This window comes from Pan paniscus, chromosome 12, assembly GCF_029289425.2.
Source record: "Pan paniscus chromosome 12, NHGRI_mPanPan1-v2.0_pri, whole genome shotgun sequence".
NCBI lineage: Eukaryota > Metazoa > Chordata > Mammalia > Primates > Hominidae > Pan > Pan paniscus.
The window spans coordinates 106,358,144-106,385,612 of record NC_073261.2 but is presented as its reverse complement, the minus strand read 5'-3'; the positions used below and the strand labels follow the sequence as shown (position 1 = coordinate 106,385,612).

The 27,469-nt window shown below is 46.0% G+C and overlaps 1 pseudogene; it reads right to left on the bottom strand.

Moving 5' to 3' along the window:
- Window positions 1–12,787: 12,787 nt before the first annotated feature.
- On the bottom strand, window positions 12,788–13,227 carry LOC100985284 (small ribosomal subunit protein uS9-like; annotated as a pseudogene).
- Window positions 13,228–27,469: the final 14,242 nt, after the last annotated feature.

Genomic DNA, 27,469 nt, shown 5'->3' with positions numbered 1-27,469 from the left:
CCCTGGACCTCAGCCTGCTTCCCTGGGCACTGTTACCATGCCATGCATGGTGGCTGGCCTCCTCACCGAGGTCTCATCCTGCTCCTGTACCCCAGCTGCTGGCTGAGGTGATTTGCAGACTGACAACACATTTATTACTGTGCTGTGGCTGCCCTGGGACCCCAGGTACGTGTGTGGATTGTCTACTGAACAAGGGCAGATGGCCAAGGAAGCAAGTGGAGGAATGAAATCCAGCTCACTTTCCACTCACCCACATCCCCTAGGGCGAGGTGGCACTAATTTGCAGGTATGCATTAGAGGGTCTAGTGCTTGAATGTCACACTCCCTTTCCCGAAGCTCCTGTTTCTGAGGTGACCCTCCCCTCCCCCTGCCTTCCCATTTCTACACCAGCCAGACCTCCCTATCTCTTCATGTCTACACCAACTGGACACCCACCCTTTCAAACGGGCCATGCCCTCCTTATCTTCTCTCTTAGGGGTCTCTTGGCTGGCTCAGTTGTCCCACCATTTCTCTCCTTATTCCTCATCCTCACAGACTTTCCCGTCATGTTGATGATGACATAATAACCAGCAGACAAAACATCTTTGTTGATAGAAGTTTGAGGTCATTTCATTACAGCATCTCCTAAGACATTCCATTCAGGGACGTGCCTGCCAGGCTGCTGGAAATGCCTGCCTTTTATGGCCTGCTTGGTTTGGTCACTTGTAACTTCTGCACATGATAGGCCCTGGGCTCCCTCTACCCTAGGGCAACCCCATAGAGACCTGAAAATCCTGTTCACGACTTGCCCCACCCGAATCTTGTCTTCCCAGCCCCTTGAATGAGTCCATGTGTGGCTTGGGCTCCCTCATCACTGCAGGTTAAACTGCCATGTAATTGATTTTTTTTCCAGACAATTGAACACATATCAGTAGGCACCTAACTTTTCTCTTTTAACCACTTGGATTAAGAAAAATCTTTCCAAAACATAATATATTCTTCTCTACCTCTTGGAATAAATGAAAGCAGACATAATGTGCTTTTTCTTGGGGCCTCTACATAATAATAGTTTTTTTGAGCGACTGTAAAGTGTTTTTAATAACTCAAATCACTTCATAATCACCATGGGGAGAAAACAGAAAATACAGATATATAGAAAGGAAAAAGAAGGGCATCCCTTGATATCTTACCAGCTGGAGGCAATGACTAATAACTTTTTGTTGTATAACTTTCTGGGCTTTTTCCTAAGCAAGCACAGTTCCCCAGTTTGGGGTGCAAATGTAATCCCTCTTATTTATTCAATAATTGCTTGAGCTCCCATACGCCCATATTAACAGAAAGTCATGCCTCTTTACCCCTTCTTACCCCTTATTCCTCACCCACTCCCCCAAGGAAATTGGGGCCAAACTTGGTCCTACAGGTAATTCTGATTGCAAATGGCAATCAGAGAGAAACTGGAGAGTCAGGAGGTCCTGATTTCCATTGTTTCTTGCACAGTACCATGTGTCTCTAAAGAAAATGGTCTTGCAAAGTCTGATGAGATCCTGCCTCACTGGTCCTGACCCTTATGTGGGCCACAGAGGTGTGCCAACTTTGGGCTCCAAGGCCACTGCTCTTGTAAGCTCATACTTCCAAGTTAGCCAGGCTCCCAAATAGCGCACAGCCCTGGTAGAGCTGAGCCCAGGAGGGCTTCTGTCCTCAGCCACACTCCACGCCACAGGAATATGGAGGCCCTGGGGTTGAGCCTGGTCACCAATTCTGACCCCCCTTTCTTCCTGGTGCCATTCCCTTGGGGGCTGTGGAGATTCTATTCCTGGGGCACTTCATCTCAAACTTCATCAGGAAAATTCCAACTTTAACATGGAAAACGTCTTTGCCTTCATCTCTTTCTTCCCAGATGTTCCTTGGCCCCAAGCAAATTATCTCCCTGCTCTTCCATGTAGGGACTAGAGGGTCCTGCACTCCTCAGGCCACCCAGGAACCATTTCCCCCTTGCCCCACTAGCCTAACGTGTGAATAGCCAAGAGGGACCACTCAAAGGACAGTTTCCTGAACAAAGAAGACCTGTTCTTAACCAGCTGGATAAAGAAGGAGCTGATGGCAACTTTTATTAAAAAGAAAGAAAAGTTCCGAACCAGGAAAATTGCCATACACCCATTCGCCAGATGACAACATTGAGATTACTCACTTCTTGAAAGAGCCCAGCCTCTAGCACTGGAGACTTATCACAAAGCATTTCCTCCTTGCATTGGGCATTCCTCTCTTGCTAGGAGGAACTGAGACTTCCCGTCCCCAGTCCCAGCCCTGAGGCCATGCAGCCTAGGGGTGGCTGGATTGAGCACTGCTTACTGGATTCAGGCCAGAGACTGCCACATTTTGTCCTCTGCTGCCTGGGTTAGGGAGACCTCTCCCTGTCAACTCAGGGGCATGGCAGGAGCGGGGCTGGAACAGTCTCTGCAGTCAGTTCCCTCCTGGACCACCGACACTGGGAATGCAAGGGGTGGGTAGTTTGGTCTGTGCTTATGTGTTGATATTGTGAGATCATTTGAGAGAATTAAATATATTTTCCCAGATGGAAAGAAAAGGAAAAGGAAGGGGATGTTGAGTGTGGGAGCTGTTCATTCTCCTTTCCAGCTTCTCTCCTTTCCTGCCATCCCACCCCAACTGTGGACCTGTGTTTGGCATTAGGGCACTCCTCTGTGCTTTGCTGGATTCTGATAGGGAGCACAGCCTGGTGTGGGGGGTGGGAGGACGGATGGTCTGCATCTTCCCTTCCCCTGCTCCAGTCCTTAGGCCAGTGCTTTCTGCACTGGGGGGTCAGGGGACATTGAAGGTGCCAGTCCAAATGCCAGTCAACACTGTGGGCAGGCCTGGCCAACACTGTCTGTGGATGCCAGACTCTGGGAAGAGAAGCACCCATGCTCAGAGATGGCCCACTCTCACTGGGCTCACAGCCAAACACACCCAGTTTTCTGGCCTCGGGCTGGGTGGGACAAGTGTATATCTCACCTGACAAGCCCTGTGAGCCAGACAAATGGAGGGAAAAAGCCACGACAGCAGCACCTCCCAGTGATCCGGAAGCTGGAGGAGGAGCAAGAGGACACAGGGTCTCTCCAAAAGGCAGAAGTGCGGGGGAGTGGCCTGGACATTGTAGAGCTGGGACAGCCAAGTCCCAGGGCAAGGGCACCAGGGGACATGGAGGAGTCCTTCCCTCGGGCCTCTCCAGAGAGTCTGCCTGGAGTTTTCACAGTTCACAAATGAGCAGAGGAAATTGTCCATGCGAACAGCCCTTAGGGGATCTCCCAGAGAGGTGTCTCGGGTGCTAGGGGAAGCCCAAACACCCCACTTCAGTTTTCACGTAGGAGGAGGAGAAGGCAATGACTTGTCTCGAAGCAGCCGCTGCCCAGCAAGCACACGATTTTTATTTAAATTGAAGGTTTATTTGGAGTGGGCTTGGGGGAGTACTTCTCATGCACACACTTTTTCTGTCTCCTCATTTCCCCAGCCCAATCCTCCCCACATTCCTCTGCCTTCCCGCCTCCCATTTTATTAGGTGTCAGTGGTCTGCTCCAAACCTTCAGTAGCTCTCATTTGTGATAAGGTGAAGTGCAAATCCCATAGCCTGCATTCAAGTTCTTCCACGGTTAGGGTGGACATACACCCCACTTTGTTTTGGATGATCTAGTTTATATCTGCTGTCTTGGCATAATAATTCATAGCACCCTGCTTCATGCAAAAATGTATCCCAGTTTGGAGAATAAATGATGTGGTCCACCTGTGTACAGTCCACTCCCAACCTCATGCTCCAGGCTAATGGCCAACTGTCTCTCTTGAATCCTCTGAGTCAGTGGTTTTGAACTCTGGTTGCTCATTAGAATCACCTGGGGAGCTTTTAATAAATATCACTACTTAGACTCACCCCCAAAACAGGTCAAATAAAACAGAATCTCTAGGGGCAGGACCCAGCCTTTGGTATTTTTTTAAGCATCCAGATGACTCTGATGTGCAGCCAGGGTGGAGAACAACTGACCTCAGTAAAACAGGTGTCCTGGAACTCTGTCCCTGAGCCCATCTTACACATTTCTGTCCCTAGTTTTTGGTAATTTGTTCCCATTGTCTATCCGCCATTTAACTTTTTCTTTTCCTCTGTGTGTGGTCTTTCATTCATTCTTTAAGTCCTACCCAAGCTGCTAAGCCAGCTCCAATGCTGCCTCCTCCTACATCTTTCCTGACCTCTGAGCCAGAAAGGGTCTTCCTCTCTACCCACTACTGCCCCCTCCCTCCCCCACTATTGTGTGTCATCTATGATCCACGCCATGTTTTGCCTTCTTCACAGTCTATGAGCTCCATGGCATGGGTCATGTCTGATTAATCTCTGGAGACCCCAGGGCCCAGACCCAACTTACAGTAAAGCCTCTCACACCTGAGTGAGTGACTATCACTGCTGGTCCTGATCTTGGGCAGCGTCATCCACCCCGACACTGGGCACCAGCACATGCTGCCTCTACAAGTTAAGTTTCTTTTCCTGTGTGCGGGCTTTCATTCATTCATTCACTCACTCATTCTGCTTTGTGCCAGGCGCTGTGTTCTCCATCACCTCTTCTTGATTTCCTGTACTATTGGAGAACTGTCCTTTCTCTCTCATGTCCATCCCCTGGACAGCCCTGCAGACTGTCTTGCATATAAACGGTACTCAGTATTGATTGATAATCAACTGACGAATAGATAAACAAAAGTGGTATGTCCTTACAATGAAATATTATTCAGCCATGAAAAGGAAATGAAGTACTGATACATGCTACAATATGAATAACCCTAAAAACATTATTCTAAGTGAAAGAAGCCAGGAAAAAAAGACCACATAAACTGTATGCTATCATTTACATGCAAAGTACAGAATAGACAAATCCATAGAGACAAAAAGTAGATTAGTGGTTGCCAAGGGCTAGAAGAAGGGGGAAATTAAGATTAACTTTTGTTTTGTTTTGAGACAGAGTCTTGCTCTGTCGCCCAGGCTGGAGTGCAGTGGCCTGATCTTGCATCACTGCAACCTCCGCCTCCCAGGTTCAAGCAATTCTCCTGCCTCAGCCCCCTGAGTAGCTGGGATTACAGGTGTGTGCCACCATGCCTGGCTAATTTTTTTTTTGTATTTTTAGTAAAGACAGGGTTTCGCCATGTTGGTCAGGCTGGTCTCAAACTCCTGACCGCAAGTGATCCGCCCACCTCAGCCTCCCAAATTGTTGGGATTATAGGCGTGAGCCACGGCTCCTGGCCAGGACTAACTGTTAATAGACACAGGTTTTCTTTTGGTGAGGATACAAATGTTCTGGAAATGGGTAGTAGTGATGGTTGCACAACCTTGTGACTATACTAAAAACCACTGATTGTTCACTTAAGTGGCGAATTTGATGGCATTTGAATTATATCGTAATTAAAAAGAAATATGGATTGATGGATTTTTCTTTCTATACTCATACGTTCTCAAACCTTAAACTTTTATTCTTATTCACAGGAATCAACTGATATTACTGCTAAAAACATTGGTTTCTGGGCTTCACCTTGGAGCTTCAGATACAGCAGGTTGGGGCAGCGCCCAGGAATCTGCATTTGATTGTTGTATTCTAAGTGCCATTTCCCTGTTCCCCAAAGGCTTGGGTCAGAGAATTTCTGAGCCAACCTCAGAACCTCGGAAGACAAATAAAATTCTTTAACCTATTATTTCAGAAAAAAAAAGCTGAAGATTTCAAACACAACCAAAACTTTGTTTTTAGTCTGCTTCTTATTAAAAACAGACTGGGACCCAAAGAAACCCCATCGGGGTAGGTAATGAAGTAATCATGATCATAATAAAAGAACAGAATGGAAAAACTGCCTGGCCTGGAGCAAACCACAGAAAAAATTGTCTTCTGCCTCCAGTGCTCAACTGAGCCATTCAGATGAAAATATCCCACTAGCCACATCGACAGCTTAATTTGGGGCAGGGGAACTAGACATTAGTAAACCGCCACTCACTGCCCCCTATACAAATACATACTTACAGACACCCACTCCTACACACTCAAAATTCGAAGCTCTGGTATGTGCTCCATGATTAGGGCTTTCTTTGGGGTTACAAGGAAGCAGAGTTGTAAATCGGTATTAGAATGTGATCAAAAGGAATGTCTGTATGCAATTATTTTGTTTTGAGGCCAGTGTTCAGAGGCACCGACTTTAAAGTGCTGGCTTGGTCACGTGGTGGCCTCTCACACATAGGCGCATATGATTTTGGTCCCCACAAAAGAAGGAAGACAAAGGCCTGGGTTTTCTCACTGTTGCTTCTTTGTTTCAGGACGGAGTCTCACCCCAACAGCTCCCCCATCTCGCCTGGCTGTCCATTCCCTAACTGTTACAAGAGGAAGTCTTGCTAATATAACCTCTTGCCCCGGAAAGTAGCAGTTACTGTAATTTGAGAACAGAGATCCCTTGCTTAACAGAAATTCACTTAACAAAACTTCAAATTAAACAGGAGGTCAGTGAAAGGAAATAACATTTGTGAGGCATGTCTACTGAGTTCTGGGCAGTGAGCTGGGCAATTTCACACAGATTTTTGCATTTCGTTCAATGAGTCATCACAACCACCCCAAAGTGGAGGTATTATTATCCCCCGTATTATACCAAAGAATCTGAGGCTCAGAGTGGTTATGTAACTTGCACATGGTCACAAGGTTAGGAAGTAGCAAACCAAGTAAAAGATCTCCTGAAAGCAACATCACAGAGAAAAAAATGTTGAGGAATTCGGGTGTCCTACGAGTCCATCTTGCGGTGGCTGGCTTGCCCAGGCTGCTGCCATCTGTTACACATGCGCATGAGAAAGCAAAACTCAGTCCATCAGGTAACGTCTGAGAGCAGTCAGTGCTTTGTGAAGCCCAGCAAGCCACCGTTCACCAGTGGGCATAAAACCAAAGCGTTATGTTTCGGAACAGAACTGTTAATACAGACGCATTCTAGTGATTTCATTATCGGCACCCTAAGTCACAAGGCTCTGGTCCGGGTCCCTGTTTACCCAGCTTCATTTGTAGTTGCCTTTCCCTTCCTCTCTGGGCTCCAGCCAAATAGCACCTGGCTGTCCCTTGGGGCCACCATGTTCCTTCCTGTCTCAGACCCTTGGCTATTGCTCTCCCTCTAATTGTCCTTCCCATGGCATCTCTTCCCAGCACCACTCAGTAACTTTCATTAGAAGGAGGCTCCATGGGGCAGGGATTTTGTCTGGCTGGTTCAACATTGTATCCCCGTAGCTGGAACACAGTTAACACTCAATAAACAACTGTCGAGAGGACGAATAAATGAATGAATATTTCAGACTTCAGTTCATACCTTGCTGCCTCAGTTCACCCCTCTCTGAGCCACATCCTCCTTGTGAAACGCTCCTACTCCTTACCTACTTATTTCTTTATTTTAAATGTACATACATGTATGTATGTGCAATTATTTGTCTGACGCCTGACCCAAGACTGTAAGCTCCATGAGGGCAAGGACTATTCCTGTTTGCTCACCTTGATGCTCTCAAGAATGGCCTTATTATGGTGTACAATAAGTGTGGGTCGAATGAATAAATGGCCAAGCAAGTCTTAGAGAGGTCAATTTCTTCTGAGCTATTTTCATAATAAAGTACTTAGAGGAACTGAGAAAAAAAAATGGGTCAGGAATCCACAGATGAGGAAGGCACTTCAAGTCAGTAGGTAGTTTAGCCACATTCCTGGTGCTTTAGGGCCACTGGATCTTACAGTGGGGATGAAGAGGGGCCAGTGGTGTTGTACCTGGGTTTCTACCACTGTGCTGCAGTCTCACTTCCATTCTTTTTGTCACATGAGTGGGACTTACTTAAATGTGGCATCCCATGATTCATCTTCTGTTTGATAGTGTAGTATTGTTAATATGCAAATCTTACTGAGATTTCATCCAATATTTACCCTTTTCTGTGCGCATAACATGTTAAGATCTTCTATATCCTCAAGTATGATTTTTTTTAAGTCATGTCTAGATGGCCAATTGTTTTTTCTCCAAAAGAACACATTCCTGATTTTAAAATGAAAATCAGTGGGGAAATGAGATTCACTTAAAAGTCCATTGCCTTGTAGCCATTTCTGATGGAATACACATGCTCTGTTAAGTGAAGGGACACTCCGTGAGGTTAATTTGATTTACTGCTCATACATTTCCTAAAGCATATGGTGACAGGCAGAAGATGTAGGCTATGAAAGTCTGGAGGGATGTGTAAAATCTTCTTGGGAGCCAAAGGCTCTTTCTTTCTCGTGGCTTGATTTGCAGGGACTGCCTGGCAGATCTCAATGCAAACCTCAGCTGCATGGGGCAAGCTTAAAACCTGGACATGTGGAGGCCAGAGACAGGGCTGGGACAAGCAGCCAACTGACAAATGAATTCCCCACAGACCACCCTGTCACTTCCTATCTGCTGGCAAAAGTTTTGTCATCTGTGCCCACACATGGACTGTCTTGGGCATGGTCAGGCTGATTGGCATAGGAGGTAGCCTGAATCCTCTGAGGCCCCAAATATTCCAGAATTCCTGAAAATGGGCAAAGCCCACAGGAGCCCAAAGCATGCAGAATGCAGGGTGCAGGGGCTGGCGGCTGATGCCTCCTGAGAACCGAGATAGCCAGTCGTCCAACTCCCACGCACTCCTAGAGCCAGATGTCATTTTCACCTCTATTTTGGTGCTAGCTGGGGGAGGGGATGTCTTTGAAAACAAGGTAATTTTTTTTTTTTTTTTTTTTTGTAATCTGCCCTAGTAAGCTGGGTGGGTCCTGATGCATAGCGGGGAGAAAGACTAACAATAAATCCCCTCACTCTGTGTGTGTGTGTTGGGTGGGGGGTTGGGGGTGGGGGTCAGGGGTAAAATACACATTACATAAAATGTATCATTTTAATTATTTTTAAGTGTACAATTCAGTGTCATTAAGTACATTTACAAGTTGTGCAACCATCATCCTATCCACCTCTAGAACATTTTCATCATACCAAACTGAAACCCTATGCCCATTAAACAATAACTCCTCCCAGCCCCTGGTAACCTTATTCTACTTTCTGTCTCTATGAATTTGACTATTCCAGGGACCTCATATAAGTGAAATCATATCATCTTTGTCCTCTTATGATCCGCTTATTTCATTCAGCATCTTATTTAAAAGTTCGTCTATGTTGTAGCTTGTGTTTTAAGAAAGAATTTTATTTTATTCAATATAAGAAAGAATTTTATTTCTTTCTAAGGCTGAATAGTATTCTATTGTGTGTATATATATATATACACACACACACATCATATTTTATCTATTTATCTGTGATGAACATTTGGGTTGTTCTACATTTTAGCTATTATGAATAGTGCTGCAATGAACGCTGATGTACACGCACCTGTTTGAATCACAGCTTTCACTTCTTTTGCGTGTATAACTAGGAGTTGAATTGCTGGATCACATGGCAATCCTGTGTGTCAATTCTTGAGGAATTCCCAAATTATTTTCCACAGTGGCAGCACCATTTTAAATTCCCACCAACAATGCATGAGGGTTCTAATTTCTATACTTGTTCACCAACACTAGTTATTTCCCTTTATTTTAAAATAATAGCCATTCTAATGAAGTGAAGTGATAGCTCATTGTGGTTTTGATTTGCATTTCCTTAATGACTTATTATGTTGAGCATCTTTTCATGTGCTTATTGCCATCTGTATATCTTCTTTGGATAAATGTCTAGTCAAGCCATTTGACTGTTTTTGAATTGAGGTGTTTGTTTTTGTTTTTGTTTTTGTTTTTGAGACAGTCTCGCTCTGTTGCCCAGGCTGGAGTGCAGTGGCACAATCTTGGCTCACTGCAACTTCTGCCTCCTGGGTTAAAGCGATTCTGATGCCTCAGCGTCCCGAGTAGCTGAGATTGCAGGTGTGTGTCACCACGCCCGGCTAATTTTTGTATTTTTAGTAGAGACAGGCTTCGCCATGTTGGCCAGGCTGATATCGAATTCCTGGCCTCAAGCAATCCACCTGCCTTGGCCTTCCAAAGTGCTGGGATTCCAGGTGTGAGCCACTATGCCCAGCAAGGTGTTTTTTTTGTTGTTGTTGTTGAGTTGTAGGAGTCCTTTGTATGCTCTGAATATTAATTTCTATCAGATACATGATTTGCAAATGTCTTCTTTCATTCTGTGGGTTGTTTTTTCACTCTCCTGATAGTGTCCTTTGATGCAATTTCCTTGCTCTTGTATATAATACTTCCCAGTTTACAAAATACTTACAAGTATTTGCTTTATTTTTAATGTCACAAGCAATACATGAATATAGACCCCTCACAAAATTAAAATTTTTTTTCTAGCAATACAGTTAAGCTAAAGTCAACTTTAAGCTCCATTTGCAAATCCCAGCATGATCCCATGAGATAAGGCCTTATCAGTTTGGTATTTATTCATCCAGATCTTTCCCCATATATCTGCATGAATTTCCTTCATTCAACAAATACTTATTGAATGTCTACTATAAGTGAGGCATTGCCATAGGCCCTGGGGACACAGAGGTAGCAACACAGACAAGGTCCTTACCCTGATGGAATTTACATTCTAGTTGGAGAGGGGAGGATGCATGCAACAGTAAATAAGAAAATCTAGATTGTGAAAAGCATTGCTAAGGAAATAAACAGGATGATACGATACAAAGATCTGTTGGGGAGGGGAGAGAAGGCCATGCTGGGGAGGAGACATTTGAACTGAGAGTTAAACCCATCCATCCAGCTGAAGACCTGGAGGAAGAGCGTTCAGACAGAGGTAACAGCGGGGCAGGAACAAACTTGTCCTGTATGAGGGCAGAAAGAATCCTGGAATGCCTGGCCAGCAGTGATCACAGGAGGAGAATGAGAGTGAGATCGGAGTGCTGGAGACCAGGGAAGGTGATATGGTTTGGATCTGTATTCCACCCAAATTTCATGTTCAATTGTAATCCTCAATGTTGGAAGTGGGGCCTGGTGGAAAATGATTGGATCATGAGGATAGATTCCCCCCTTGGTACTGTGTCAGGATAATGAACAGATAGTGAACGAGTTCTCATGAGATCTGATTGTTTAAAAGTATGTGGCACCTTCCCCCCTCTCTCTTCCTTCTGCTCTGGCCATGAGAAGTGCTGGCTCCCCCTTCACCTTTTGCCATGATTGTAAGTTTCCTGTGGCCTCCCCAGAAGCAGAAGCCACTATACTTCCAGTACAGCCTGTGGAACTGTGAGACAATTCAACCTCTTTGTAAATTACACAGTCTCAGGCATTTCTTTATAGCAGTGCAAGAATGAATGAGTACAGAAGGCATTTGGGTTTTATTTTAAAAGCAATTAGAAGATGTTAGAGCCAGAGGCAGTGGCTTGTGCTTATAATCCCAACACTTTGGGAGGCCAAGGTGGGAGGATTGCTAGAGGCTCGGAGTTTGTGATCAGCCTGGGCAACATAGCCAGACCCCATCCCTACAAAAAGAGAATTTTAAAAAATTAGCCGGGCATGGTGATGCACACCTATAACCCCAGCTACTCAGAAGGCTGAGACAGGAGGATCACGTGAGCCCAGAAGTTTGAGGCTGCAGTGAGCTACGATTGCACCATTGCACCCCAGCCTGGACAACAGAGCAGGAAGCCTGGGAGGTTGATGCTGCAGTGAGCCATGATCCCACCACTGCACTCCAGCCTGAGCAACAGAGTGAGACCCCCATCTCTGAAAAAAAAAAAGATTAGAGGATTTTTAGCAAGAGAGTGAATGTGAATGACTTGTATTTTTAGAATATTCCTAGGATTTCCACGTAGAGACGAGTTTGGAGAATGTTGAAGATATTCAAAGTAGGGTGGGGACGGCTTGAATTAGGGCAGCAAGAGTGAAGGGAGAAGTGAATGGCTTCAAATTGAACTTTGGGGTCTTGTGATGGTTGTGATGAAAGGGTAAAGGAAATAAAGGGACCGATAATGATTCTTGGGTTTTTGACTAGAGCAGTTGAGTGGGGCGGTACTGTTGCCCAGTTTAGAGGAGACATGGGCGGAGTAAGAAAGGGCAGCCCTGAAACAGAGGGTTCTGTTTTGGACCTGTTACGTTTGTGATGTCTGGGTGAGATGTCAGAGAGTTGAGATATATGAGTTTGGAGTCTCAGAAAGAGGTGGGATGTGACACAGAACAGTGGGAGTCCTCACGATATTTCATGATCATCCAGGAAGGAAATACGGCTACAGAAGGACATTCAATATAGCCCAGGACACACCAACATTTAGAGGTTGAGAAGAGCAGGAAGAGCCAGCAGAGGACCTTGAGAAGGGATGGCCAGAGAAGTGGGGTGAAGAGGCTGAAGAGAGTGAAAAATCATAACATCCAAGAAGAAAATTCTTTTTTTCTTTTTTTTTTGAAACTTAAAAATCCCTCAAACATTGTTTATTATACAAGTTAATCCTGATCCTTGTGATGAGCTTATTGCTAGGATTTCTTTCTCTCTTTCTTCTCTCTCTCTCTCTCTTTCTTTCTTTCTTTTGAAATGGAGTCTCATTCTCTTGCCCAGGCTGGAATGCAATAGCACAATCTTGGCTCACTGCAACCTCCACCTCCCAGATTCAAGTGATTCTTCCACCTCAGCCTCCCAAGTAGCTGGGATTACAGGCACCTGCCATCAGGCTCAGCTAATTTTTGTAGTTTTGTAGAGACAGGGTTTCACCATGTTGGCCAGGCTGGTCTCGAACTCCTGACCTCAGGTGATCCGCCCACCTCAGCCTCCCAAAGTGCTGGGATTACAGGTGTGCACCACTGTGCCTGGCCTATTGGTAGGATTTCTAGTAGCGAGCACAGGCACCAGAGCTTCCAAACTTTTTGGACTCACAGCAAAGGAGGCCAGCTACCAGCAAGGTCTGGTCATTCTGGATGAGGGTGTCTTTGATATCCTTCTTGGAAGCCTCATCCATATATTTCTGGTAATAGGCCACCAGGGCTTTGGAGATGGACTGATGGACAGCACAAATCTGGGCCACATGACTACCACCCTTCACATGAACACAAATGTTCACACCAGCAAATCGCTCTTTGCCCAGAGCAGAAGTGGTTCCAGCAGCTTGTATTGTAGCATATGCAGCTCGATCATCTCCAGGTGCCACCCATTCACCTTGATGAGGCCATTGCTGCGTTTGCCGGGCACCACAGCTGTGGCCCTTTTCTTGCATCCAAAGACCTGCGCATACTGCAGTGGGCCCTTGGACAGCATGGCTACAGGCATACATTAGAGATCCTCACTGCACAGCGCTGCAACCAGAAAAGGAAGAAAATTATTTCAAAAAGGAAATACATTTGTGTGTGTTTGCAATCTTCCACGATATTTTTTAAATGAGGCAGCGGACACCTGTGTCAGTTGCTGCTGAGAGTTGAATTAAGCGAGGCAAGAGAAATGTACATTTGCATTTTGCAGCATAGAGCCCGTCTTGACAAGAGCAGTAGAGTGGTGGAGACAGAAGGGAGCTGGAATGGGCGTGAGTGGCTTAACATGATAATAATAGCTGAACTTATATAAAACTTACTATGTGCCAGACACTGATCTAAGTGCTTTACATATATTAATCTGTGCAACAGCCCTTTGAGATAGGTACAATTATTATCCTATTTTACAGATAAGGAATAGATCTTTAAGTAATTTGTCCAAGATCACACACATTAGGAAATGACAAAACTGGAATTTGAACCCAGACAAAACTGGTTGATCTGGCTCCAGGAAATAGAGGCAACTCTTTTGAGAAATCTTGTTATAAATGGTGTATTAATTAAGATAAGGCCAGATGTTGTAACACATAAACCACCAAAATCTAGGTAGCTTAACTAAATAGAAGTTTATTTCTTCTCTTTTAAATTCCAATCAGTGATAGGAGTGGGAGAATTGAGGATAGAGCTCTGCTCCATACAGTTATTCAGGGATCTAAGCACTTACCTTATGGCCTAGACATCTTCTTCAACACACAGCACCCTTAGTTGCCCTAGGTGTCAACATCAACCTGGCAGAAGAGGAAAGAGAATGTGGAGGATGGTGTAGAAGAATTTTATGGGCCATACCTGGAAGTTGCGTACACCACTTCTGCCCACATTCTGTTATCCAGACCTCAGTCACATGTTCCCATGAGTATGCAAAAGGAGCCGGGAAGTGTGGTCCCTGGCTGGGCAGCCACTGCCAGCAGCAGCACTACACTGTGCAAAGAGGCCATGGATTTTTGGTGGACAGTTGTCTGTCTGCCCCAGTGAGCAAAGACATAGTGAGAAAGGTATGTGTGAAAGGAGATTTGTTTTTGAATATGGGAAATACTGGAGCATGTTTGTGTACTGACAAGAATGACAGAGTAGGGAGGGGGAATCTAATGATGCGGGAGAGAGAGGATAATTGCAGGAGCAAAGTCCTCAGCAAGGTGATAGCAGGTGAAGGGATTGTCCTTTGAAAGGAGCAGGAGGGAGGCTGAGAGGTTGGCAGGGTGAGGGAAAATTGATGTTGGCACATATTCAAGGAGGATTGGCGATTTCATCGTGGGAGGCACAGTTGTCCCTGGCTGAGGGCTTCTGGGTTTTTTTGGTTGAAGTGTTAAGAAAGGTCATCAGCTGGATGTGACGTGGGGAGAGGATGTGGGAGATGGGAAGAGCGGGAATGTACAAAATAATCATTTTAGACAGAGAAAAGAAACTTAGTAGAGAAACATTTTAGAATTACCCGGCTGTGTTGCATGACCATTTGAGGTTTGTGGTTATGCATATAAAATGAAAATTACCTCCAGAAGTTGTGTGTGTGTGTGTGTGCTTACATTAATGGTGTCTATCATTCTCTGTGTATTATTTAGCAGCTTGCTTTGTGTCTTTCCTATGTGCTGTACGTTCAGTATTCCACAGAATGGATGCACCAGAGTTTATTCAGCCATTCCCCAGTGATGACAGCTAGGTCATTTCCAGTTCTTTACTAGAAAGCTGCAGCAAGGATTCTTTGCCTGCTGCCTCATGCACACATGACTGTTTCTCCAGAGGTACACCAAGAAGTAGATTTGCTGGATCATAAGGGAAATAGAAGTTTTAATAGATTCTGTCAAATTGCCCTCCAAAGTGACTTTACCAATTGATACTCCCATCAGCAGAATATGAGACTACTGCCCACATCTTCATCTGCCCTACATTCAATCAAACTTACTATTTTGCTTGTCTGGTCGAATAAAAAATGTTTTTTCATTATTTTAATTTACATTTCCTTTATTATCAGGGATATTGCAGCTTCCCATAGATTTTTGGCCATTTGAATCGCTCCTCTTGTGATTTTTCCTTTCATATTCTTTTCCTGCTTTCCTAAGCATTGTTTACTTTTTCATATTGGCTTATAGCAGATTTTTACATATTTTGAATATTATTTGTATATTGTAGTTATTACAATTTTTTTAGTTGGTTGCTAGTTTTCAATTTTGTTGATGGTGTCTTTTTTTTTTTTTTTTAAGAGACAGAGTCTCACTCTGTCACCCAGGCTGGAGTACAGTAGTGCAATCATAGCTTACTGTAGCCTCAAACTCCTGGGCTCAAGTGATCCTCCCGCTTCAGCCTCTCAAGTAGCTGAAACCACACACATGCACCACCACACCTGGCTTTTTTTTGTGTGTGGAGACAGGGTCTCACTCTATTGACCAGGCTGGTCTCCAACTCCTGGGCTCAAGCAATCCTCCCTTCTCAGCTTCCTAAAGTGCTGGGATTACAGGTGTGAACCACTGCACTGGGTCATGTTGATGGTATTCTTTGATGTCGTTAAATTTATTGATATCTTCCTTAATGCTTTTATATTAAGTGCCTTATTGCACAAGCTTTCCCTACCACTAACTCATAAAAATAATATCCTATATTTTCTTCTAATTCTTTTGTAGTTTTTTAAATTAAATTTTTAATTTTGAGATAATTGTAGCTTCACATGCAGTTGTAAGAAGTAATACAGGAAGATCCATGTTCCCTTAATCCAGTTTCCCCCAATGGTAACATCTTGGAATATCACAACTAGGACACTGATATTGGACTCGACGTTGATACAGTCAAGATACAGAATGATTTCCCCACCACAAAGAGCCCTTGTGTTGCCCTTTTAGAACCACACCCACTTCTCTTTCCCCCACTCCTTTGCCCACTGCCATCCCCTCTTTAACTCTGGCGACCACTAGTCTGCTCTCCATTTCTATAATTTTGTCATTTCAAGAATGTTATATAAATAGAATCAACTGCATGGGACCTTTTGAGATTGACTTTTTTTCAGCCAACATAATGCCCTGAAGATTCATTCAGGTGGTTTTGTGTATCGATAGCTTGTTCCCTTTTATTGCTGAGAAGTAATCTGTGGTGTGCTTGCACTCCATTTGCTTAACCATTCATTCATTGAAGGATATCTGGGTTGTTTCCAGTTTGCAGATATTTTTGTACAAGTTTTTGTGTGAACATAAGTTTTCATTTCCCTGGGATAAACATTGAAAAGTACAATTGTTAAGACTTGTGATAGTTGCACACCTAGTTTTTTAAGAAACTTCCAAATGATTTTCCAGTGGCTATGCCATTTTACATTCCCATCTGCAAAGTATAAGTGATCCAATTTCTTCATATCCTGGTCAGCATTTGATGTTGTCACTATTTTTTATTTTAGCCATTTTGATAGATGTGTGGTAATATCTCATGTGGTTTTCTTGGCACTTTCCCAGTGGCTAAGGATGTTGACCATCTTTTCAGGTGCTTATAACCAGGAGTACCAGGAGTACACTCTCTTTGGCTAAATGTCTGTTCATGTCTTTTGCCCATTTTTGAATTTGATTCTTTGTTTTTTATTGTTCAGTTTTGAGAGAAACGTATGTATTCTAGGCGCTAGTCCTCTGTGTTTTGCAAATATCTTCTCCCAATCTTTAGATTGTCTTTTTATTCTCTGTACAGTGTCTTTCACAAAGCAAAAGTTTTCAGTTTTGATGAAGCCCAATTTATTGATGTTTCCTTTTATGGATAATACTTTTGGTGTCAAGGCTGAGAACTCTGTCTAGCCCAAAACCACAAAAATGTTTCTCCCATGTATTTTCTTCCTAAAAGTTTTGTAGTTTTAGGTTTCACATTTATGTTTGTGATTCATTTTGAGTTAATTTTTGTATACAGCCTGGAGTCTAGGTCAAGGTTCACTTTTACCTATGGATGTTCAGTGGTTCCAGGACCATTTGTTTACAAGGCTATCCTTCATCCATTGGATTGCGTTTGCATCTTTTTCAAAACTCAGTTGTGCCTATCTGTGTAGGTCTATTTCTGGATTTTCCATCCTTTCCCATTGATTTATGCTTCCATCCCTCCACCAATATCACACAGTCCTAATTATCATAGCTATATAACATCTTGGAATTGGGTAGACTAATTCCCACTTAGTTCTTCTTTTTCAAAAAAAAGTATGTGTATATATTATTTACTTCTTATGCTTTATCACAAAACCACAAAAACAATCTCCTACATTTTATCCTAATTCTTTTGCAGTTTAAAAAGATATATTTAGTTCTTTAAGTAACCTGGAGTTTATTATTATGACTGGTGTGAAGTAGAAATTAAACTTGACTTTCATTTTTTGCAGTTGTTTCTCCTAAAATATTTAATTGAATGTTTTGTCACTCATCTGAAATACCAACTGTATCATACACTAAGTTTCTACATATTCGAGGGTCTGTTTGTGCACTCACTATCCTATTACTTTGGTCTATTTGTCTATTTATTCCTATATTATTTTTAATTCTCTAACTTCATAATATGTTTTGTTAAAGTAAATTAAAATGGAGACCAGACCTGAAGAATCCCTACACAGACAAAGGCAGTTAGGATAAGTGACCTTAACCTTGCTTGATTTGTAAACATGAGTGAAACTTAACCTGGGCCATTTCTTATAAATACTTTTTTTTTTTGAGACAGGGTCTTGCTCTGTTGCCCAGGCTGGAGTATAGTAGTGCCATCTCGGCTCACCACAGACTCGATCTCATGGGTTCAAGCAATCATCCTGCCTCAGCCTCCTGAAGTGCTGGGATTACAGGTGTGAGCCACTATACCTGGCCCCAAATGCCTATGTTAAAGAAAAATAGAATTTAAGCTCAACTAATCAGAAGCAGCCAACAAACTTCTATAACTGGGAACAGTTTCCAACAGGATAAGCCAAAGAAGGCAAGTGTATAACTACAACCACTCAAATTTTTTTTGCTTTACTTCCCTTTTCATCCTATAAAAGCCTCCCTCTTGTAGTCCCTCAATGAAGCTTCCCAACCACTTCTGGTTTGGAACCCAATTCATAAATCTCTGTCTACTCAAATAAACTTATTAACATTTTGTTGTGCCTCAATTTACCTTTTTAATACTTTTTTTTTTTGACAGAATCTTGCTCTGTCACCCAGGCTGGAGTGCATGGCAGCATCTCGGGTCACTGCAGCCTCTACCTTCTGGGTTTAAGTGATTCTTGTACCTCAGCCTCCTGAGTAGCTGGGATTACAGGTGCACACCACCATGCCCGGCTAATTTTTTGTATTTCTTGTAGAGACAGGGTTTTGCTATGTTGGCCAGGCTGGTCTCAAACTCCTGGCCTCAAGTGATCTGCCCACCTCGGCCTCCCAAAGTGCTGGGATTACAGGTGGGGGCCACCATGCCTGGCCACATTTTTAATAGTTTTGATATCTGGCAGGATAAGTTCCCCTTTACTGTTCTTCCTTTTCAAAAGTCTTTTCTTATGCATTTTTTCCATGTGAATATTAATCATCATCTGTCTATTTTAATGAAGAATTCCAGTGAGATGGTTGTTGGGATTGCGCCAAATTTATAGATAATTTTATAAGGGATATTTTTATAATATTGAAATTTCCCAATGTAGTAGAATATATATCTCCCTTTATTTAGGTCTTTTATGTCCATCATTAAGTTTTACTGTTTTCTTTGTAAGTTTCTTGCATTTCTTTTAAGGACTGGTACTAAATATTTTGTGAATTTTAATTGTGCTGTACAGAGGATTTTGTTAACATATAATATCAAGTTGGTCACTATCATGTAGGAACACAGCCTTTCACATAGCTGTTCACATGAGATACTCAGGAACCTTCTGTGGTAAGCAATGTTTGAACCGTCTTGTGGAAGAAGAGACTGAAGCTCAGAGAAGGAAGCCTGGGGCCAAATGCGGGTCCCCCAGGTCCAAGTGCCAGGCACAGAAAGCTTCCACTCCAGGGAAGGCTCTCGAATGTGCAGACAGTGGAGCTGCAGGGTCTCCCTTTGGCTTACAGAGTGTGGACCCAGCAGACAGTTCCTGGCCTCCCAGCGAGGCTCCAAGAAGACCTAACTACAGCCCCATTTCCCCGCTGCTTCATCTTTGTCTGTCACAGGCAAGGTCTGCCTTTCTCTTCAGGGGGACAAGTGCCTGGCTCTGTGACCAAGGCAGAGCCCAACTTGGTAAATGGTTGCTATGGTCATTAAAAGATTAGAGGGTCATTAAACCATGGGTTTGGTGATGGCGGTCAGGTGGCTGAGCATTCCCTGAGGACAAGGTGAGAGATTAGTATGGAGGAGACTGGTTAGAACCAAATTCCTGGCTTGGGCAGCAAAGGGGTTCAGGAATGAAGGAGACCAGCCCTCAGGTTCCAGGGCGAATAATGACACCCTCTACAGGGAGGCAGGCCAGAGAGCAGGAATTGAGGGGTTGGGCCAGTGGTTTGGGAGGCACATGAGGTGGGGTGCGGAGTGGGATGGTCTAGGAGCCTGAGGAGCAAGAGAGCTGTAGATCACATCTGTGGGTTAGAAGTGAGCTAGGGGAGTTTATCATGTGTGTGATCCTTGGCTTCTCTGTTTATTTCCTTGCTTATCTCACTCAGGATTCATCATGGTGTCAGTAAAAGACCTAGCCTGTGTAAGGAGGCCAAGCGAGGCAGGATGGGTACCCTGGGGCCAGCATCTTGCAGAGGTGTCAGTGGGAAGCAGGATGAGGGAGTTCCTCAGAAAGAAGGAGACTCACGGCTGGAATCCCACCTACTCTTCTTTGCCTGAAATACTCATTTCGGTTGCACCATGCAGATTCAGGGTTTGGTACTAATGAAGATTATTTAGCTTCTTAGCTTTGTGATCATAGCTATTTTCCCAACTGCAAAATAGGGATAATAATTCTACCAAGTTCCCCAAATTGTAGAATGCTCATCACTGGAGATTTGGGGTGGTATGATAGATTATTTTATATAGTACATGGCCATACCTTTAAACAATGATAAATAACATAGTGAGAAATACATCTCTTTTTTCTTTTCCCCCAAATTTGCCTGATGACATAAGGAGAAAGTCTCCTCCTCAGAATGCCTCAGCCTCAAAAAGGGCATCCAAAAGGCAATACAATGATAACATCGTACTGAATTTTGCAGATATTCATGACAAGTGATAATGAATATAAAACTTCCTTTAAAGGTAAGTGGGTTTGGGTTGGGCGCGGTGGCTCATGCCTGTAATCCCAGCACTTTGGGAGGCCAAGGCAGGCAGATCACTTGAGATCAGGAGTTGGAGACCAGCCTGGCCAATGTGGTGAAACCTTGTCTATACTAAAAATACAAAAATTAGCTGGGCGTGGTGGTACTTGCCTGTAATCCCAGCTACTCAGGAGGCTGAGGCACAAGAATTGCTTGAACCCAGGAGGCAGAGTTGCAGTGAGCCAACGTTGCACCACTGCACTCTAGCCTGGGTAACAGAGCGAGACTCCGTCTAAAAAAAGTTAGCGGATTTAAGCTTATCTAAAGGTAACTGATATAAAAGAAAATTGATTTAAAGAAAAGAAATAAGAAATTGTACAGGTGGTGTGCAAAAGACAAGGCAGAAATCTTACATGTGGTAAGCAAAGGATCCAAGTTTGGGGTTCAGGGTAGTGGTGTGGGGAGCTGTAAATGGAAATAACACACTCAAAGGCTCAGCCCAGTACCTGGAACATAGAAAGGGCTCTCTCAATGATGCATGACAATAACTGTCGTTCCCTTTAAGTGAAGCTTGCCAGATTCAGCAAATAAAATCAGTGCACTCCCAGTTTAATTTGAATTTCAGATAAACAATAGGATTTTTTAAGTATAAGTATGTCCCATGCAATATTGGGAACATATTCATCCTAAAAAAGTATTTATTATTTAATTAAAATTTAAATGGAACTGAGTGACCTGTGTTTTATCAGGCAACCCTACTTCTCATGCCTTCCCTGGAATGCGGGAGAATTGGACGTGGCTTAGAGACCCTGGGATGTCACCCGGGATGTCTATCCCCCACCAGAGACTTGGGCAGAAGATGGTCAGGGGATGTGAAAGTTCCCGAGGAGGCCAGAGCATGCTGAGGGCAGCCTCCAGCCGGGACATTAGACACCCCTGCCCTCCCCACAACCCTGGCTCTGCCACTTGACTCTCCAGTTTCCTGTGTCCTGTCTTCCACCTGGCTGTGATGGGGAGGGGACCAGAGTGGCCTGGGAGTGAAGTGTATTACAGACAGACAGACAGGAGCTAGGTACACTCAGGAATTCGCTACGTGATGTTGAAGGCTTTCCACAGGGACCTGGGCCCAGAGACACTCAGTGGAAGAGGTTTTACAAATATCAGGCTGAACCTGGCCCTCCTCTCCACCTCCCTCCCTGTCTGCACTGAGCCAGCCAAGGAAACCTCTTCCATCCATAGAAGGGCGGGAGCTTGGCCAGCAAAGGGGACTCAGGCTTTGTCACTTTTCCTTTCATTACCCTCCCTGGCCATGCTGAGCAGGGGTCCTCTGCCAGGCCACAGCGGCAGATGTCCTGGTCCTTCTCAAGGATCCATCCCTACATACTCACACACACCACACTCACAGCACACACACCACAGACACACCACACTCACCACACATTCGCACCACACACACCACACTCACAGCACACACACCACAGACACACCACACTCACCACACATTCGTACCACACACACCACACTCACAGCACACACACCACAGACACACCACACTCACCACACATTTGCACCACACACACCACACTCACAGCACACACACCACAGACACACCACACCACACTCACCAAACACACACCCCACATACACCACATTCACACCACACACAACCACATATACACCACACACACCACACACCACACATACACACCACACACAGCACACTCACAACACACCACACTCAACACACACACCATGCTTACCACACACTCACACCACACACACTCACAACACACACACCACACTCACCACACACACCACACATACACACCACACACACCACACTCACAACACACACACCACACTCACCACACATACCACACTCACACCACACACATACCACATACCACACTCACCACACACACATCACACTCACCACACACTCCCACCACACACACACCACATTCACAACACACACTCATACCATACTCACAACATTGACATCACGCACACAGCACACTCACCACACACTTGCACCATAAACACACCAGACTCACAACACAACACACACCACACTTACCACAAACAACACATACTCATACTACACTCACAACACACACTGACACCATACACATACCACACTCACCACACACACCACACTTACAACACGCTACACATGAAACAACACACACCCACACCACAGACATGCCACACAGCACACAACACACTCATATCACACTCAGTACACACAACTCAAACCATACCACACTCACAACACATAACACACACTCATTCTATACTCAACATATACTGACACCACACACATACCATACTCACTTACACACTCACATCACATACACACCACACACAACACACTCACATCACACACTCATCACACACAATACACACAACACACAATACACACTCACACGACACACCACATACATATACCACAGTCACCACACTCGCACCACACACAAACTCAAACACACATCACACACACCGCACATTCATACCACACTCACACAAAACACACAGCACACTCAAACCATACCCACACCACACACACCACACTCAATACACGCACCACATTCATACCACACTCACAACACACAACACACTCATACCACACTCACAACACACAACACACACACCACACTCATACCACACTCACAACACACAACACACTCATACCTCCCTTACAAGATGGATTCACAACACACACTCACAACACACCACATACAACACAGACATTACACACACCCACACTCACCACACACAACACACTCATAACACACACACCATACACATACACAGCATACACATACACACGTGTATCCATGTTCACACCACACAAGCATACACACACCACACCACATACACACATATACTACACCCCACATACCCACACCATATACACACACCACATGCACATACAACACACACACACCACACATATACACCACATATATATATACACACTCACAAAACACACACACATTGTTAGCTGCAGCAAAGCGTGACTGACCCCTTCCACTTGCTAACTCAGCTCTTTGCAGGGGATGGGGATCTTCAGCCCAAGACTTCAAGCAATGCTCCCTGTCTCTGAGCTGAGAGGCCAAGCAGGAGGATGTGGTCATAACTGCACCCACCTGTGTGCTCAGCTCCCCTCCCCCGCCCCAGGCCGCTGTGTCTCTGTGCTCTACCGTAGAACCCACTTAAACTCTCCCCATCTCCTGGGGGCTGACCCTGCCTGCCAAGGACATCGTGAGGGAGCAGGGTTTAAATGAGATGCACTCTCATTTAAATTAAACAGCAGGAGCCTGTCACAATCTCAAGGGAGAAAGACCTCAAAAATTTGTGGATGCTCATGTCTGGAAAAGGGCGACTGTGGTTCATACCAAACTGAGAAGAAAGAGATTCATGAGCCCAGCCTGCCCCACGGCATTGATCAGCCCCGTTACTCACATCCACAGAGCAGGGTGACACAGCCACTGCCTAATGCTTACTCATGCACTGCCTTCTAGCCTGGGTGTCTGGTGCGTGTGTGTGTGTCCTTCCTGGATAAACTGAAATCCCTCTACAGCAGAGTGACCTCTCCTTCCTCAGTGGCCTCATGGAGATACAATAGGTGTATAATAATTACTGCCTGCCCTGCTCAGAGCTTCTGAGCATTCCAACGTGTGTGTGTGTGTGTGTGTGTGTGTGTGTACAAGGAAGTCTAGCTCCCATATCTGCTCTTAATGGTGTTACAATTTTTTTTTTGAGACAGAGTCTTGCTTTGTCACCCAGGCTGGAGTGCAGTGGTGTAATCATAACTCATTACAGCCCCATACTCCTAGGCTCAAGCAATGCTCCACCTCAGCCTCACAAGCAGCTGGGACTACAGGCATGCGCCACCACACCTGGCCAGTGTTACTACCACTGCACACCTTCCTCTCCGTCCTCCAGGCACATACAGAGAGCCCCGAAGTAACCACAGACAGTGGTCATGTCTCCCAGCCCATTGGAAGCCTTGGTAGAAGGAGGTCCCCTGTGGCTCCTCCACGCCATTCCTCTCACCCCCTTGTCCCCAGATGTCCTCAAAGGGACCCATTCTTGAGATGGGGAGCAAGCCTTCCCCTCAGGCCTCCCTCTGTATCCAGGCGTGGCCACTCAGGCCTTCTGCTCCTCTTCTTCAGGCCCTGCCTTGGCTGTTATGTCCTATCCATCCTCTCTCTGACTGTGCCCAGAGAACGAGGGAGTCTGACTTCAGATTTTACAGACAGAAGATATCCCAGGAATGTGTCCATCACATCGCCAAGCCAGCCCCTGTCAGCACAAGGCCAGCGTGGAATGAAGCTGAGTCTCTCTCTCTTCACCTGGAGTCCAATGCTCATCCGTGGCCATCGCTGTGTGCCAAGGATGTAGGGGTTGGCCAGGCCCAGAAAAGGGGATGTGGGCAGTGTGGGAAGAAAGAAAAAAAGCCCTCCAAATACCGGAAGATGGGCACAGTGAGCTCCACGAGCCAGCCACAGCTCACCTTGCCATCTTTACCTTTCCCATCTTGGTGGGTAGAGTGGGGGTGCCCTGAGCACTGCACAGGACGGAGGGTGCTTCAGGGCCACCGCAGCTGCGACCAGCATTTGGCTGAGAGATAAACCCTCCCCAGCCAAGAATGCCGCCCCTGGAGCCTCCTCTCCCTAAAAGCTTAGTGGCAATTCTAGCAACTCGGGGGTCAGGCAGTGCTGGACTGGGGCGAACTAACAGAGCCTCCTCCGTGGGAGCCATTTCCCCTAATACCCCCTTGAACAAAGGCCTGAGATAGCTGTCCGCCGGTCCACACACCTGTGGAACACCACCCTCCTTGCTCTCATGCTTTCTCTCGGACTCAAAGGCCCCAGAGAGAAGCCCCATTCAGGCAGCTCAGCCTGCACCTCTGCTGCAGGGCGCTGGGCCACACCTGCCGCCCCATGATGTGGTCCCTTCTCCAGAGCACGGGGCTTCAGGGTCCTCCCTGCATGGCATGGACAGTTCTGAGGGATGGCTGTGACACGCAGCACGAGGCCACCCTGCTTCCCATCGGGGAGCTCTGACATCAGGGGCCAAGACATCTTTTTGAGATGAGTGGGGGCACGGAAGAGACGTTTGGATGTTAGAGTCGTGGTCTCCAAAGTGGGGACTGACCCAGCTGCTGGGCCTCCCTCCAGCAGCCCAGCCCTGGGTGGACAGGCTGCTTTTATGATGATAGTTAACTTTTTATAGATATTCCTCCTGCAGCAAGTTAAATTGCATCTGCTGGGGCAGACATCCAGGCCAAGGGCAGGCAGATGGAGCGGCCGGGCCCCGAGGCTCTGGCGAGCAGGTCTTCCTGCTGTAAAGCTCTGTGTCTGATAGGAAATCCAGGCTGGAGTGTGGGCACAGGGCAGCTTGGGTTGCTTCCTGAGGGTCTAAGAGCCCCAGATGAGTCGTCCTTTTCTTCTGCAGCCTCTTCATGTGGCTCTGAGTTCTGCACCTGGGCAAACTTCCTTGTGGGAGGAGTCATGAGTGGGTAGAACGTGCAGTCACAGCTGTATGACCAGCCAGGGAGGGGGCCTCAGCCAGTCAGCTGTGATGGGGCAGGGGATCGGAGCCTCACCCGGTTGGTGGGCAGGGATCTGGCCCTGAGGAGCAGGGCCCCGGGAGTGGGACCCTCATCCCACAGGACCGGCAGCACTGGGCAAGTTATTGCTACAGGGATTTGGCCATGGCATATGGGGTACAGACCAAAACAGGGACCACCCCCAAACTCAGCCTGAGTCGACAGCACTGCCCTCTAGGCCTCCACTCCCCACAGGGAGAAGGGCTCCCACACTGGTCCCTCTGACGCCTGCAGAGTCACTTTTGATGGGGCCACTTCGCCTCCCAGCCACCCCGCCCTTGGTCCAGGGCATTAGCGACTCGGCGAGATGCACTGAGTTTGACTTTCAACACACATTTATTGGACACCTAACTCCCCATAGGCTGTGTGTTAAGTTCTGGGGCTTCAAACTCTGCTGAATACAGCCCCTTCCCTGGAGGAGTGCCTGGGCTGTGAGGGAGCGAGAGCAGTAAATAGTCGGGGTGATTGCGTGAGGATAACAGAATGCACAGAGCGAGGCTGCGGTCTGAAGAGAGGCCAGGCTGCAGGGCCTGCTGGGACTGGGACCACTGCTATCCCAGCCCAGCCTCGGCCCACTGCTCCCAGTTCCTCCTCACGCTCCCCACCTCTTCCTGGGATGCCTGTCATGACCAATAGCCAACAGGAAAAAGAACACCTCCCTATCTGGTCTTCCCCCACAGGGACTGGTTCTTGTCCAGGGACACACGCCCTCTCCAGGAAACCTGTGGACCCACTGGGCTGGGGCAAATAACCCTCTTCTCCAGAAAGCTCCTAGCAACTTAGATGGCTAAGCAGAAGTCCCATCAGGTCCCAGTTACTCCATCACCTGGTCAATTTGCAGGTCCCATACATTCAGTGTTGCCGAGTACCTGGCATGTGAAAGGTATTATATCAAGTGATGCTTACAGCTTCCCTTGAGGGTAGGCAGGGTGCCCAGATATTACCTAACACTGCGTAACAAACCACCCCGACACTTAGGGGTTTAAAACAAAAACAGCAGTATTTATTTTGCTCATGAATATGCAAAGTGGGCAGGGCTGGGCGGGCAGTTGTTTCTGCTCCACTTGGCTTCAGCTGGGGCAGCTTGGAGGCTGGAGGCTATTATCATCCGAAGCTGCTCTTTCACTCACATGCCTGCGCCTGGGGTGGGAAGACCCGATGGCAGGGGGCAGGCACAGCTGGGGTGCCTCACACTCCTCTCTCTATCTCCTTGCAGCCACGCCTCCCTCCAGCCTGGCGGTGTCAGGGTAGCTGGACCTCTTATGTGGGCTCAGGGCTCATGGGGTGTGCGTCCTGAGCAAGAGCAAGCCAGGCCGAAGCCGCATTCCCTTTTCTAACCTAGACCCTGGAGTCATGCAGCACCATTTCCGCCTCTATTAATCAGCAGTGTCTCATCAAACTTGGCC